Here is an 18,186-nt window from a genome sequence, read left to right on the forward strand (position 1 = left end):
GTATGAGGCCTACAACTCATCCTTCATTGCTCTCATCCCCAAATTTGACAATCCCACCTCCTTTAATGACTTTTGGCCCATTTCCTTGTGCAACTGTATATACAAAATCATATCCAAGATCATAGCCAACCGCCTCTGGCCGATCCTGTCTAACCACATCTCAGCTGAACAATTCGCTTTCTTGCAAAACAGACAAATCCATGAGGCTATCGGAACTACACAAGAAATCTTGCACTCCATTCAGACAAAGAAACTTAAAGGTATGGTCCTGAAAGTAGATCTCTCGAAAGCTTTTGATAGAGTTAATTGGTTCTATATTAGAATGCTTCTAACTCACTTAGGATTTCCATAGGAGTTCATAAGATGGATTATGTGTTGCGTTACTAATGTATCATTCAATGTCATTGTAAATGGGGCAGCATCACCCTTATTTCACTCTGAGAGAGGTCTCAGGCAAGGATGCCCACTATCCCCATTACTATTCTTACTCATCATGGAAGGTCTCAGCAAAATGTTAAAGGAGGAACATCGTCGGGGAAGACTAAGAGGTATCAAGATCGCAGATGGATGCACATTGACGCACTTACTCTTTGTAGACGATGTTCTTCTCTTCCTAAATGGGAATATTGGTGATTTGACCTCACTACAAAACACTTTCTCTATTTTCCTATCGACCACAGGCATGATGGTGAATAATGCAAACTCCACTATAACGGCTACTGGGTTCTCCCCATACGAGATACACTATACTCTGAGCAGATTCCCTTATACCCTACTGCAACTAGACGAGGGTCTCAAATACTTGGGCTACATATTAAAGCCTCATGGATATAAGATCGCAGACTAGATTTGGCTCATCACGAAGATGGAAAAACGACTTAACATTTGGTACCACGAATATTTATCGAGAGCAGGCAGGCTGATCCTCATCAAAGCAGTTTTGGAAGCCACACCAGTGTACTGGATGTCGCTAGCATAGATACCAAGGGGAATCCTTTCTAGAATAAAAATCCTATGCTGCAGATTCTTGTGGAAAGGGAAGCAGGCGGGAAAATATTTGCTTTCGAAGGATCGCTCAGACTAGGGATAGACCCCTGGATCGGGTGTGGAAACGCTCACAGGGTCCCTAAGGAGCTAAGAACCCATCTCTCTGCCAAGGGGATCACTCATCTCAGTCACATAGCGGACAGAGAACGCTCAACATTTGCACAACAAGCCTGGAAATCTGGGAGGGCACTACAAATCCCTCCTCTATGGCAGCAACATTGGAGGGAATACACAGAGGCCCTTACTGAATCACATATCAGAATACTGGAAGGAGAGGATGAGCTAATATGGGCACCAGCAAAGGATGGGAAATACTCACCAAAAGAATACTATACAGTACTAGTGGATGCTAAAAAACCACCACTATGTGAAACTTGGTGGAGCAGCATATGGAAGTTAAAAGCACCACCCAGAACGAGGCTCCTCATGTGGACTATTTTGAGGAACAAGATCCCCACAGGAGATAACTTAAGCAAAAGATCCTTCCATGGAACCTTCTAGTGCAGTTTATGTAAAGCTTCTAATGAAAATATGGATCACCTCTTCCTCATGTGCTGGGCTATAAAAGATCTATGGAGTTCTATATACTCTCATCTACCCTCTCTCCCTCAATGGCAGGGCATGTCCGTTCGTGAGGCTTGGGAAGCATGGTGGTTTGTCGCCTCCTTGATGAAAGCCAGAAATATCCCTATTCTCACTTGTTGGGCTATCTTGATTGCCCGAAATTGATACATTTTACATAACTCTCCCCCCTTCTGGTTGACTATCATAGCCCGCATCCTATCTGATTACCAAATCATTCCCGTGGATGAATCTATCTCTACTCTCGAACATATTATCCCTGAAAGCATAAATCATTCACATCCCTTGGCTTATTTTGATGGCACAACACAAGACATTGGCTGTGGGGGTGGTGCCATATTACACCTTTCAGAATCTCATTCTTTCAAAATACAAATGGGACTGGGCAGAGGCACAAACAATTTTGTTGAGCTTATCACAACCAAATATACCATACAATTTGCACTGGAAAAACATTATAGAAACTTACAATTTTATGGGGGCTCAAAAATTATATGGAATTGGATAAACAAAATTGTAAATTGCAATGCATATTCTCTGAGACATATCATGGAAGAAGTTCATAGACTCATCAATATTTTTGACACTTTTGTTTGTCATCATATATACAGGGAGTGAAACACAGTTGTCGATCTCCTATCCAAGGAAGCAGTGCACAGGCCTATAGGGACATAGAGGATACTGGAATAGAGGGATGGAACCTTCCATTGGCACTACCATAGACCTTATATAGACATATCAGATTAATTAGCTCTGAAAGGCCCTGAAAATACTTTTTGTTTATATAATTTTATATATACATAATGATACTAGACTTATATATGACAATTTAATACTCAAAGTACCAAATCATGCGGACTGCGAAGGAGAACCACTTAAAAGATATTTTCAAGATTGCGAAGGATAACCACTTAATACATATAGCTACCAAACTGCAGCACGATTAAATGTATGAATTCATGAGGACTACGAAGGATAGCACAATTAAAGGTATGAATTCATGAGGACTACGAAGGATAAGCCATTAATAAATATTTCAAAGTACCATACCATCCGGATTGCAAAGGAGAACCACTTAATAAATATTTTCAATGTCAAATCACGAGGCTTGCAAAGGATAACCACTCAGTAAATATTTTTAAATCATCCGGATTGCGGAGGAGAACCACTTAATAAATATTTTCAAAGACTGCGAAGGATAGCCACCTTAATAAATACTTTCAAAATCAATTCATGAAGATTGCAAAGGATAACCAGTCAATAAATATTTTTGAAGTTAATAACCCATCGTCAGGACTGCTAAGGATAATGGCCACCAGGGTAGGAATTTCAAATGTGACGCATTGGTTAAATTTAATAATTTATTTAATTTTAATCTCTGTTTCCACCATTTAAATATTTAATGTTTAAAACATTTTAATATTAAAAAACTAAACTATATTTGACTGATAAATAACCCAGTCAAATTTAGAATTTCAAATTACCCAGCAAATCACCCTGTGCATTTTGTCAAATCCCATCTCTGAATAAATCTTTTCAAAGTATCAAATCATCAGGACTGCGAAGGATAACCACTTAGAAAAAATCTTCGAATCTTCAACACAAAATGTTAGAATCCGTTTTCCGTGTTGTTGCTTTCTTTTCCACTTCCCGTGCTGCTGCTTTAGCGTGGTCACTTGGGAGGAATCATTCACTATTCTGGATGGTAAATGAGGTAAATCAAGTGTTTAATTTTGAAGTATTTTAAAGGATCAAAAAGTTGAACTTGTGATTTTTTCATTTTTTTTTTTTTTGGGTTTAAGTTATAGCTATTTAAAGTAATTTTACCAACTTTAAATTTCTCCCCTACTTAATATATAAATATTAATAAAATATTAAATCAACTTTTTTTATTAATTTTTAAAAAATAATATAAAATCTTTATAATTTCTACTTTTGATTTATCTAATTTTACAAATCTAATATTATTTTATATCTAGTTGATTCTTAATTCTCTCACACATTTATTTTACTGTTAATAAAAAAATTGTTAATACAATATTAAATTTATTATCACATATGTTAACCCTTTCATTGTAATTATATTTACTAATTTTCCATATCTCCATTACTTTAATATTCTTTTGCATGTTGATAAAAAAGTCTACAAAAAAATTTGAATTACCTTGTTATTTAATTCAACAAATAGTTTTTAATTACCTTGTTATTTAATTCAACAAATAGTTTTTAATTTTAAGATTTATGATAATATATTGTTAAGTTAATATTTTAGTGAGATATACATTATATCATGTTTTTTAAAACAGTAGGAAAACCTATCATAACTTTGTTGTAAAATCTACTATGAGGACATCTATCTCTATTCAAGAAAATGCAGGCTGACACATTATCACTACTCAAGAAAACACCCCACTTTATCACTACTCATGAAAACACCTCACAAGTTAGTAAAGAGACAGGCTTTCACTCCTGCCATATATCTCTAAGTCTTAAATCTTTCCTTAGATCTAAAAAAAAATAACTCTTAACCAAATAAAATAAATATACCTATTATAAATAAGATTTATAATAGATTGTTTTTAAATTTGTTAGATTCATTTTCATTTTGACTTTAACAATCATTTATAATTGTATCTCAAGCATAATTATGAACTCACAACTAGCTTCTAGAATACCTTAAAATCAAAATCTAATTACCAAGATTCTAGGCATAAGAGTAGATTTTTTTATTAGATATAAAAGATAAAGAGATTATCTTAATATATCAGATAAACACTGTAATTATGGTAAAGTTTCGTATGCAGAAATGAATTGTGGTAGAATAAGTTGAATAACTAACAAAGTAAGTCAATAACAATTAAGGGAAAGGTAACTTTGTCGTTGTTGATAGATGTTTCTAAAGCAAATTAGGTTGGGATCCTTTCCATGTAGCTAATAGACATACCATTTTTTCTTTCCATGATTTGAAAAACTGTTAATTGTTTTTTCCAAAAGTGAAGTCTTAATTTTGATTTCTGGCAATCTTTTATAAATTTTCAGTGTGTGATAATCATGTATTGTGAGCCATGATTTTCATCTAGAAAGCTGGTAGATTCTCAACATAGCGAATAGTCTACTACTCGCAATGTTATAGGTTTATTCCTCTAAAAACATTTGTGTAAATCCCGGTAAAAATTTAAGTCAATAGTAAGTTTTGAATATTTAATATTTACTTAAATTTATAATTTATTAAGTCAATTATAAGTTTTGAATATTTAATATTTATTTAAATTTGTGATTTATTTTATAATATAATGATTTCTAAATTTCTTCCCATCAAAATAACATATAAAATAACATTATTTTTTTTATTAAATTTACATGATTTTATTATTTAATAATACTTTTGTTTTATTATATACATAATTATTTAATAATAAATGCATTAATAAATTTAAATATTAAAATAAATTTATGATTTAAGTTGTGAGACCTATATAGGCCTTCCCTATCTCCATTATTTGAGTTGTGAGACCTATATAATCCTTCCCTTCCCGTCCCTGTCAAAGAAATATCGGGGACGGTGATGGTTTAACAGTAAATAAATAAGGCGACCGCGAAATATCGCAAAGTCTTTTGAGTTCTCTCACCCAGTCTTCTTGTCACAGTTAAATGTGTTCAACACAACACAAGATAGTTACATGTCTCAAATGATGGATAACCACTTAATAAATGTTTTCACGAGACTTCGAATCATGAGACTTCGAACCATAACCACTTGATGAATATTTTCAAAGTTTCAAGATTGCGAAGCATAACTACTTAATAAATATTTTCAAAGTTCCGCAATCTATTTTCAAAGTTTCAAGATTGCGAAGAATAACCGCTAAATAAATATTTTCAAATCACAAGACTGCGAAGACTAACCACTGAACAAATATTTAATAAATATTTTCAAAGATTGTGAAGGATAACCACTCAATAAATATTTTCAAATCACGAGACCGCGAAGAATAACTACCGAACAAATATCTTATAAATATTTTCAAAGTTTCAAGATTGCGAAGATAACCACTAAATAAATATTTTCAAATCACGTGGCTGTGAAGAATAACCACTGAACAAATATTTTCAAAGTATTAAATAATGAGGACTGCGAAGGATAACCACGGGATAAGTATTTTCAAAGTATCAAGTATCAATATTTTCAAACTTTCAAGATTGCGAAGGATAACCACGTGATAAATATTTTCAAAATATCATGTATCAAATCATCATTAGTGTGAAGGATAACGATTAGGGTAAGAACTTCAAATTTGAAGTATTAATCATGAAGTATTAATTATGGTTTTTGTATTTTTAAGGTTTGTTTCTATTATTAGTCCCTGTCTGGGACTAATAGCGATCGATCGATCATTGACCTACCATTATTTAATATTTTGACAGGTTTTATTTTCCGTGTTTTCACATTTTAATCTAAGTTTGATGCTCCCAATTTTATTCAACAAAATTTTATCCAAAGTTTTTGGTTCGGCAAATTATTGAGGTCTTATTGCAGCCTTCACGTTGCCCGATGCAAAAAATATTGAGACAATCTCAGCTTATCCAAAGTACGCTTTGGTTATTTTATCCATATCACTTGTTCAATGGATTTTGATGTAAAAAGTTTATTTGATTTTGCACCCTTTTGCATGGTAGAAAAAAATCATAGGGGCAAATTTGAGTTATAGATAGGTATGGAAAACTTTCATGTTTAGAGAATAATTAGTTATTTTTTTCCAATTTTAAATCGTAAAAATATATAATTAATTTTATTTTTTAAATTTTAGATAGTAAATGGTAAAAGTATAATATTAATTTTACTATTTATTTTGTAAAGATCATCAAATTGACTCTTCTACTGTACGTTTTCTAAAATTAAATAATATATAATTTATTTTATTTTTTTATTAAAGAATTTTTTAATTTTAATTAATTAAAATATTATATTTTTATTTTTCCCTCTTTGACCTTGATATATTTTTAATATATTTTACATCTTAAAAAACAATCATACCCTTAATGTTTAACTATATAAAAAAAGATATATAACAACCTACAATGTTGCTTTTTAAATTTATAGTTTTTTCTTAATTTTAAATAATTAAAAAGTATGACTATTTTATTAAAAGAATATTTTTAGAACTATGGAAATGAAAAAAGGGCCTATGACAATTTATAAAATAATTAATTAAATTTAATAAATGATAGGGAAAAATGTGAATACTGAGGCAATACAATTTTATCCAAAGTTCAGAGAGAAAGCCAATATACTTCGAAGCTAGTAGCCCTTTAGTAGCCCTTTCGAGGTCCTTTCCACATGTATATCAAGGCTCCTTCCACATGGCTATTAGCATGCAAGGCCCTTCCATATGGCTATTAGCATGCAACTCTGGTATGGTATGGTAAAAGATAGTCGCCCCGTGCCTAGAAGAGTCTGCAAGATTACAATTGCAGTCTTTGGACGTGCTCAGAAGAGTCTGCAAGATTACAATTGCAGTCATTGGACGTGCTCTGTTATCTACAAGCTTGAGTCGCTTGAGTCTGCAAGATGGCATTGTGGAAGGCAATGGCATTGTAGTTTGCGACCTGACAGACCTGGTATGTACCAGACTATCTTTATGTATTTGGGCAAACTTCAGATGCAGCTAACTCGGAGAAGTACTTTACTTGTTATTTTGTGTTATTACTCTAGCTGCAAGGGATCTACCTGCAGAGGATCATGGAGAACCTGTTAATTTAAAGCATAAATTTAGCACCGTGGCTTCAAGGTGAAATTACCAAAACCTTAATAAAAAACTCAACGAGAAATGCATCCATTTTGTGCTTTAATTTCCTCTGCTTTAAATGCATCGTTTTTTTTTTCTTTAACTGTTTTTATTTACTGCAGGCGATATTAATGATATTGAACATGAAAAACTTACTCAAAAACTCAACCGTAAATAACGGTAAATGCCTAATTTAGTATTCTCATTTAGTATTCTCAAGATCTTTAACGTGTTCTGGTGCATTCGAGAGAATGAGCCGAAATATTCTGCAAAACTGGAAAAGCAGAGTTTTTATTGAATTATAATTTCATATTTTATTATAATTTAAGTTTATTTAAATGGAACAAAACTGTTGGGTGCTCAAAAAATTGATTATATTTCGACCATAGTTGGGATTCTACCCAATTCTTATCAAATTTGTAACTGACAAAAAAATATATACCGTAGAAAAGTCTGTTTTCTACATCTGTGTATAGTAAACTGTAACAAAGAAAACATCTTTCAAATCATTAATTAAATGCAAATTATAATTAGGAGGTTTTTCAATCACATACCTGAACTGCAAGCAAAGGCAGAGACTGGCCGTCTGCACAAATAGAATGGTTAGCCGAGAATCTAATTTAAATAAAATTAATCTAACTTTTATAACTCACACCAAATTACTTCACCGAGAAGGTAATTTAAATAAAATTAAACTAAAGAAAAATTGAATTACCCCTCAACTACATCACAGTACACTAGTGGAGAAACTAAAGTTAAACACATTGGAAAGGTATAAACGTACTTGCAAATGAAACTACAATTAATGGAGAAAGTACAATAATTTAATAAGTGGGGGCATGGATGGGATAATCTGAATAGAATTGAATAATAGTTGGATGGGCAGGAATTGCAGTAATGAATGGACGGGGTAATTTGAATAATAACGATGGACTGGATTGATAATATATAGAAAACTGTAGGAAAAAAAGGTTAAAATAAATTTGATTATATACCTAGGAATATATAATAATATATTAATTATCTAGATAACAACTAAGCGGCAATAAATTTCATTTTGAGTAAAATGTGAAAATTTTGTATGAAATTATAATTATATAAACGTAAGAAAATTCGTAGTGTCACGGTCTAGTTTTACATTGTTGTTATATATTTGTTAAACTATGTTTTTAATAATTATAAAATTTTGAAAATGTGTTTTATTCATTTTTATTAAAAATAAGAATTTATTGTATATAAGTATATTTGATGATAATAGTTGAATTTTTCTTATTCATTATTTCTTTAGTAATAAACTTTCCCATTAGTAAGCGAAAGAAGTATGGTTGAGGGTAGATTGCATTCTTAAGGTTTAGAATTTTTTTCCTTATTTAATGTTGATGTGTATATGTGAAATAAACAATTATAAATAACCAAACATGCTTTAAATGGCATGTAAAGATACAAAAACTAAATTCTATAATAATTACATATATTTTAAGATAGTGTGATTTAACATATAGGCCATGTTATTCTATAGTGTTTAATTGCAAATCAAGTCTTGAAGTAAATTAAAATACCATTCATTATTATTTTATTTTTAGGTGTTGTCCTTCTCTAATTGACATAACTTTATGTTTGGAGCATCACTTTTATAAATTGTGGTGATTTTCAAGAATCACTTAAATCTCAATATATTTAATTTTTGGTGCTATAGGACCAAACTAAAAAATTATTATGCTTTCTTTTTTAAAAAATTACTTCTTTTAATATATCTCTCAATTATTATGCAAAATGAGAATTTATCGTATATGTATACATTTGATAATAATAGTTGATATTTTTCTATTCATTATTTTTACCATTAGTAAGCGGAAGAAATATGGTTGATCCTTAAGGTTTAGGAAATTTATTTTCTATTCATCAATGTGAATATGTGAAATAAATAATTATAAATAACCAAGCATATTTTAAATGGCATACAAGGATGCAAAAATTAAATTTCATAATTACATATAATTATATTTTAAGATAGTGTAGTTTAACATATATGTCATGTTATTATATAATGTTTCATTGCAAATCAAGTCTTAAAATAAATTAAAATATCATTCATTATTAGTTTGTCCTAAGTTTTTGCTACATATTCTCCGTGTCATGCATGCAGTGTCCTGCATCCTGCAAGTGCCATCTGTTTGCATATGCAGGGGCGTCCATGGTGGTCTACAAATGCCTTGTTAGGAGTGCGGAGTAAGTTCAGAGCATAGAGTGTCGAGCATCGAGCAGCTAATTCTCCGGAGTAAGTTCAGAGCAGAGAGTGTGGAGCAGCTAGTTTGAGAGGCAGAGGAGCAGAGAGCGGAGCTTCACCTTTACAACTTGAGGAGCAGAGGAGCAGAGAGCGTCCAGCGGAGCTTCACCTTTACAACTTGCTTCACCTTTACAACTTGTAAGTTCCCAAACCGAACGAAGCATTCCCCATCTAATGTAATATTCACCATAAAAAAATGTTGAATTTCTACAAACGTTTAACATGGTTATTTGATGGCATGTAACTCTTTGCACTGTTCCCTTCGTCTATTCATGGTAATAGTTTTGCTTCTATCACTCAAGCTTTCACTATATAAAGTGTTTTCTTAATTCATCAGGAATTAATTTCACTCTCATTTCATTATTATTTCTTTGTTATATGCTTCGGAGGTGGTTTTTCCGATTTCATATTTAAGGTTTGTCCATATGCTTGTGTTTCTAACCTTTTCACTCTCATTTCATTATTATTTCTTTGTTATATGCTTCGGAGGTGGTTTTTCCGATTTCATATTTAAGGTTTGTCCATATGCTTCTGTTTCTAACCTTCTATCATAGCAGACAATGTGTCAAACATTCCAAAATCCCGAGCCTTTTGCGGTAAATAGTATCATCTTTCTATTTTGAAAAGAGTTATTATTGAAAATATGCATTATTATTATTGAAAATATGCATTATTAACCTTTGCAAGCCTGACTATGAATGGAAAATCTCTTTTATTCTGAAATTTGGTGGTTTTATTTGAAGTTTTATGTCTTTCCAAGTATTGTTTAGTGTCATAATCTGCATTGTTGAATCCAGATTTAATTTTCCACTCTAGGATTGCAGACCTAAGTGCATGATTTGGAATGAGGAACTTATTGTCTAGGGTCTGGTTATTAGTCATTGGGGACGTATTGATCTTGTTTTCAAGCCAAGTGTTGATGGTGCTGTACTCATATGTGAAACCATCAGCCGCGATATGGGGATCGTCCATGCAAGTGGCCGCATACTCCCACACGACAAGCAGAGCCCGACCTTTCCTTTGGAGGATAGTTTGACATGGCCAGTAATTAAAAGGCAAAGACTGGTCTGAATGGCCAAATAACCATTCAAAATATTTCATCTCCAACCGCGTCTGACGGCATGTAGAATTCACTTGAATCTGTAATTTTCATATTTTTATCATGAAAAAATACTGAAATGCTTTTGTTAAAAATTTTAGTATTGCTTAAAATATTTTATAAAACATGAAATTTGGAAGAGTAACTTACTCGTACGCATGTGTACATGAGCACTCATTCTGGTTTTTCCCCTGCGAAAGTTCTGCACTTTGCAAGTAATTCTTCAGATTATGGTCTTACTGTAATAGAGCTATTTAACTTGCAATTTCCACTCATTTATCAAGAAAATGTACTTTCAATATTTTAAATTCCATTGCTACTTCAAACCAATTTTTACATATTTATTTCAGTTTTCTACCTTGTTCACGTTCAAATAGAAACATGTATTTATGTTTTCAGTGTTTTACCTCGTTCACGTTGAAGAGGAAATATTTATTTATGCATTTCAATGTTTAACTTGCTTCACGTTGAAGCTGAAATATTTATTTATTATTGATATTTTTTATTTTCCTAAATATCACATATTAATGTATTTTTAATATATTAAGCTGAAATGTTTATGGAAATTGAATTTATATTAGTTATTCAGCTGAAATATTTATTTATTATTGATATTTTTTATTTTTCTAAATATTACATATTAATGTATTATTAATATATTAAGCTGAAATGTTTATGGAAATTGAAATTTCTGTTGTCGCTTCAAATTTTAGTCATAATGAGCTTGTTGTAAGCCATCTTGTTTTGTTAGTTTTTGTTTTTTTGGATAATGTGGGTAAGGGTTCAGGAAAGAAGGCTGGAAAGTCTTTATCATATAAAACCTATGGTTCAAAGATTGTAATCTCCATCTTTCGAATTGAAAATCTCCATCTTTCAAATTCACTTCGGGTTAAAACATTGAAATTCCCTACCTCAGTGAAAATGGGATAGAGCTTATGGTGCCGCGTGTTGTATATATAACTGTGCCAATGGGGCAAGTATATATAATATAATATATGCAGGCATATAATAATATAATGAGAGTTATGTCTCAAGTTGGCAACGCAATTATGTTACTGATTACTTATTAGTTAGTTTGTCTTAAAGTAAGTGTCATAGGTATATAAAGTTATAAAGTTAATGAATGAATAGAAAAGTAGATGAGAAAAGTAAGACCATGTTTTAGTATTTTCACTTTAGTAATATTTGTTGTTTGGATTGGAGTGAAAATGTCTATTTAATTCTACCACATAATTGTCTTAACCAGTTTATTTTATTTTATTATTATAAATTTTTAATAAATTTTATTATTTTTTATGAATTAATTAAATTTCCGAGTGAAAATGTGTATTCAATTTTACCAAATAATTGTCTTAACTAGTTTATTTTTATTTTTTATTATAAATTGTCAATAAATTTTAGTATTTATGTTATGCATCATTACATAATTGTATTTGAAATTTGATATTACTTTTATATATATATATATATATATATATATATATATATATATATATATATTCAATTACTCTACTAATATGTTATAAGAAATAATAATGTAACACTTAAAGTCTACACTACTTGTGGATGCTATGTTACATCTTTGTTTTTCAACATTTACAATAAAAGAATTTTTAGTTTTTTACATGGCTTGAATTGTTTCTGTTTCTGTCCTGTATTTAATTTAATTCAGAATAAATTAATATTGGATGATTGAAGATGATAGCAATGAGTTTTAGCAAAATATTTTTACATTTTAACATGTTCTTTGTGTTTTTTTACATTTCATATTACTGTAATACAACAATTTACATGACAATAGACAAACAATTTACATGACAATAGGTTTGTATTGTATTTGGTATTATTTTACCTATGTTTTCGTCTTTTCAATAAGCAACCCTACGCTAACACCATGTAAATAAGTTAATGGAAATACAATCTGTGACCACAAAAGCAAAAGGAAAAGGAAAAATTGCACCCTTCATAAGCTCTGTTTCAGCTAATCAGTAAGTCTAACTAAAACAAAATCCATAGGTTTAGAATAAAACCCAATTTCATATCAAATTTCGCACATCACCGTGGATTTGACAGCTCTAGGTGAACTATTTCAGTTCCATTTCAAATCCCATTTCAAATCAGATAGTATACAATCCATTTGTGTTGTCCTTGCAGACCTCGGCAGGGACTACCGCCACGGCAGTGGCTCCTTGTTTTAATATAGAATGTGGATGAGTTGGAAAAAAATAAATTTCATGGCTTTTGTAATTTTAATGTTTGTTTTAATTATTTTAATACAAAATGTGGATGAGTTGGAAAAAAAATTAGTTTGTAATCACCTTGTTATTAACAATTTGATCTTCAAATTCCATCTATAATAACCATTTAATAACTATTTTCGAAGTATCAGATCATCATAATTGTCAAAGATGACCACTTAATAAATATTTTCATAGCATCTATATCAAGTCTTCAGCATTGCCAATGATAGTCAAATTAAATCACAATCAAATCACCTTGTGAATAGTAATTTACCTATCAAATTCCATACTCTATTTACCACTTAATAAATACTTTAAATGCATGAAATCATCAATATGTTCACTTGACATTTTCGTCTACCCTTTTCGTCTACACATGGCATTTGTGCATTATATGACCTCACATGTTTACCCTTTTAGTCTATGCATGATATTTGTGCATCATATGACCTCACCTTTTTACATCTACATCCTGACATTTTTGCACCATATGAGTGTGAATTTTTATTCATTACCACCATATGAATCTGAATTTTTCTTCATTACCACCATATGACTCTGAAATTTTTCTTCATGGAGTCTATGCAAGACAATGCTTACTTTTCCATCTCACTCATGTAACCTACAATGTTATGTGTACATGCATTCATTAGTGTGTTTCTTCATAGGATAAGGATTATCCAAAACCACCGTTTTTTGGCAAATAACACTAGGTAAAATCTAGCATAAATTCAGGGGCCTGACATAGCTATGTGGGTTCAATTTTCCTCCATGCCCCTAGGGGATTTTGATAGCCTCTGAATCAACGAAGAACCTTGGATTTTTGAAAAAAAACAGAGGGTTGAATGAAACTTGGACTTTTTGTTTTGCATGATTCCAATCCAAGTACTTTATTACAACGATACAACTATCATTTCCACTTGCTCCATTTTCGGAAGCGTGGCTCCAAGACTTTGCGAGCAAGTTTCATGGTGCATGCCTGCACAACCAACACTTATCGATTTTTTATGGTGCACAATCAACACCCTGCTATTTCCATGACACATGATCAACACATTTTCTATTGTGTCGGGTCAGAGTAAGTTCATTGGCAATATTATCTACAACGAAGTTGTGTATTTTCCCTCTTTGTATTTATTTTTTCTCATGTACCTGCTTCTCTTTGTTGTTTCTCAGTTTGAATCATTGGGTAATCTTGTTTGACAAACAAAATCATTTAATGCGAGCAACCGAGATTAAATTTTCATATATGGAGCCCACAGAGACCATAGAAGGTAGGTGAGTACAAAGCTTTGGTAATTTTATATTTTGAATTTTCTTTCTTCTGCCATGGAAATTGATGCGGAATAAAACAAATTTAGCTTTGTGGGAGAACCATATATTTATTTTTACTTCTACGTTAGGGTTCATGGCCTTATTTACTCTTTCTTTAGTCCTTGTGATGTCTGAAGTTTGAACTTGTGATTATGTGGGGATTGCACTCGTGACTTCCCTTATAGGAAATATAACTCTAAAATTAAGGCGAATTACCATTTAATCACTCGTTATTTGCATCTTCCAACACTATTTTCTTGGTGGAGTTCCCTATGGAAGTGGAGTCAAATCAATTGTTGCATTCGAGATGCGATAGTGGTATTTGTGGGGAATTAGTATCCCTGTTATGGGAATTTAACTTGTCAACCTGGTAACTATTATGGAGGCACATTATGCAGTCATCGAAAGTCATACATGAAACTTCCTTTATATAGGCCTTGCATTTGCACTATCCTTCATAATATGACCATATCGTTCAAGCACAATGAACCTTTTGGATTCGCACGCATGCATCCATGTTGTAAGGAATTAATTTTTTTTAGCACAAGCCTCAGAGATGTTTGGTGTACTTAAGATTGCCTTAGGCTTATGTAGTGATATCAATATCACTTAGAGTTTGAGCCATCACCTTCCACTACAGAGGAAATATCTTAGACTTAACCTATATGGCATATTCCATCCATGTATAAGATAGTTCTTCAAAATATCTAATTTGTTTCATTAGAAAAGCTCGAAATTAAGAAAACTTGCAGCGTAAGAAAGTTTCATGAGATGGTCATTACCACCATATGATTTTCAATCATCCTTCATGGAGTCTATGCTAGACAATGCTTACTGTTCCAACTCCCTCACATAACCTAAATTGTTATGCATTCATTGGTGTGTTTCTTCATACAATAAGGATTATCCAAAATTACCCTTTTATCTCGACATGAATAAGACATGGTAAAATCCAGCAAAAATTTGGAGGTCTACCATTTTTCCATGCGATCAAAGTTCTCGGGCATATTTCCTCCATTCCCCTAAGGGATTTTTATGGCTCTTAATTGACAAAGAACCTTGGATTAAAAAAAATAGAGGGTTGAATGGAACTTAGATTTTTGTTTCGCCTTATAAAATATAACCTTGTGCAGGATGAACTTATGTTTTCTTTCAATCTTTTGTAAAGCGGACAAGGACTAGGTAATATGCTTTCAGTATAGAAAGTGTAGGGTTCATATTTTACCATTTGGACATCTCTCCCTCCATATAGGTCTCACCATTTTGTTGAAGGTGGAAAACAAGATAAATCCTTCCATTTGTCAACTAACTAAATCTTAATGAAAGGATAATACTTTAGCTTTAATATTTACTCATTAGCCATGCTCATTGTTCTTTCATAATTCATTTTTAATTTTTTATCATAATTGTTTCTTGTTTGCATAACATTACCTTTGAATTGTAGAATCGATAATCCATTCTAAAATAGGGAATTGTTAGGTAGTTAGCTTAAAATAATGGTTAAAGGAGATGCACAAGTAGAGTTGTTTCAAAGGATCATCTTGTGTGGCATAAGATTGCTCCAATATTTCGCTATGAGAAAAATAAAAAAACCCATGCGTGATTAGTAGTAAGCCAACCAACATAAAGTTTCACTTAGGAAGATCTTTACACTCTTTAGTATAATTTCCAACAATGCACATGATTCTCTAAGGTTTGTAGGCAATGTGCAAAAGCCTAGAAGGAATTATAGGATATTTCCATGCTTATTAAGGAGTTTTATTTGATTGTAGAGATGGACAACTGCACACAGACCTCTGCATCACCCCTAATTGTGTTCACTATCAACATAGTGGCATGTTCCTGTCATAAAATCCAAATTGAAACACTCTTGGCAACCTCCCTTGTAGATAACAACGAGAGTCAAGGGACAGAGCCTAAACTCTATAGAGTTTGGTATACACAACACCACACATGCTAAGTTCCATCCTTATGTGCACCATGTCAACATTGTGTACAAACACCTATAACTAAGAGTGTCAATTATCACCCAAAATTTTTATGGAAGCTCAATCATATTTGTAACTAAGTCTTCGCATGATACCCATAGAAATGCCAACTATCAAATAAGACCATTCTGGACTACGAACAAGTATGTGGTGATTGTCACTCTACAATCAAGTTCATCTCCAAGATTCTTGTAACACCCTCCTCTCACATTTACCCAAGCTAATCGGTTCACCGGGGTAAACATGTGATGAGAGGCTACTATGCTGTGATTCAAATCCCCATGTACATTTAAGGAATTGGAACTGAAAAAACATAACCAATATGTCCTTCCTCACGATTTACAGGCCCTTCAGGAGGTAACCAACCCTTCCAGGTGTTTAATCCATGAGACAACTTGTCTTTTTGTTGATCTGGACCCTCATTTGCTCCCATGATAATCCATGCATGCGACTGAGTCCCTCCAGTCACTCCCATAACATGGCATGCCAACGAATGTGGCCTTTTTCAGGCAGTTTTGAGCCAACGACCCCGGATTATGTGCCACTTTTTTAGGGCTAGGTCTCAGGCCTCTACCCAAAACTTCATGAAACTTTCAGAAATGATAAATAACCATGAATCGAAGCTATTAATGCAAACATTGATACAAGGAATTGACTGGACCCCCACTAGCCATGACAACCATTTCATCAAACATATCACAAATATGCAATTTACAGGTCATAACAACAAATTTGAGCATGGTGGTCTCATACTTATCTGAGATTCGTAATGAAGCATTGATGTCTTATCACAATAGTTGCATTATCATCTATTAGGTAATATATTAATTCACATTTCATTTATCGATCAGATCATGATGAGAGCCATAATCAAAGTTTGTCATGAACCATACTTATAGCCAACATATAAGAAACAAAAATAACAGGGATATAACGACCATAAAGACAACATATTAACGAGTACATTTACACATGAAATACCAAAGGAAAAGAAGTTCATATTAATGAATGCATAGACCAACCAGGTCAGGGACTTCCATGTTGAAAATAGAAACAAGAAATGGTAAAAATAACATCAAGAAAGATCTTGATTTAATTTGTCCTTGAATTAAATTGGGAATAAAATTATAATTCCACATCTCATGAAAAATTGTAATAGTTAACTAAATTAATTTGACTTAGTTGGATCAGCTAATTCGAGTTGAGGGTCTAACTGGAGTCATGTAGAGTGTCTCATACAATTAGGAGCACTAGTTGAGTTTATTTTGAGTTGTAATTATTTAATTCACTCTAACTAAGTTAAAGTTAGTTAAATTAGTTCCAACTGATGGAGGAATTAGTGGGAGGTCTAGTAGTGGGGTATAACTTGCAATAGTGGGGCGTAACCTGCAATAGTGGGGCGTAACCTACAATAGTGGGGTGTAACTTGTCGAACAGTGAGGTGTTTCCTGAAGTGAAGTGTGGTGCCGCCTGTAGTGATCAACAAGGAAACTAACGATTCACTCATAATTAACTCATGCATGTCAGATCAGGGAAATATCAAGGTGAGATTGGAGTTCAGGGATAGTGTACTATAAGTTATAAAATCATCTAAATTAAACAAATGGTGCATGTAGTCAAAAGGAGGCCTAAAATAAATCATTCCTTAATTAGAAAAATCACTAATTTTAATCATTTGAATTGCCTTTAAAAGGAGGAATGAAGGCACAAGTTTAATCATTGTTTTGGTGAGCATGAGTTGGTGAGACCAAAAAATAGGAAGCACAAGTTTGTGCATGGAGTTTTTGAGGACAAGGAATTAGGAGCTTGGAGGCTTGGAATTTTAGCTAAGTATTGGCTAAGG

At 32.2% G+C, this 18,186-nt stretch overlaps 1 protein-coding gene across 1 annotated transcript in view; it reads right to left on the reverse strand.

Moving 5' to 3' along the window:
- Positions 1-18,186, reverse strand: part of LOC149208442 (uncharacterized) — a 149,366-nt gene that overhangs the window by 97,127 nt on the left and 34,053 nt on the right. The gene's annotated exons all lie outside the window — the stretch shown is intronic.

This window comes from Pinus tabuliformis, chromosome 1_2, assembly GCF_031772625.1.
Source record: "Pinus tabuliformis cultivar Carrire ecotype Pingquan chromosome 1_2, CPIR1, whole genome shotgun sequence".
Classification (NCBI taxonomy): Eukaryota; Viridiplantae; Streptophyta; class Pinopsida; order Pinales; family Pinaceae; genus Pinus; species Pinus tabuliformis.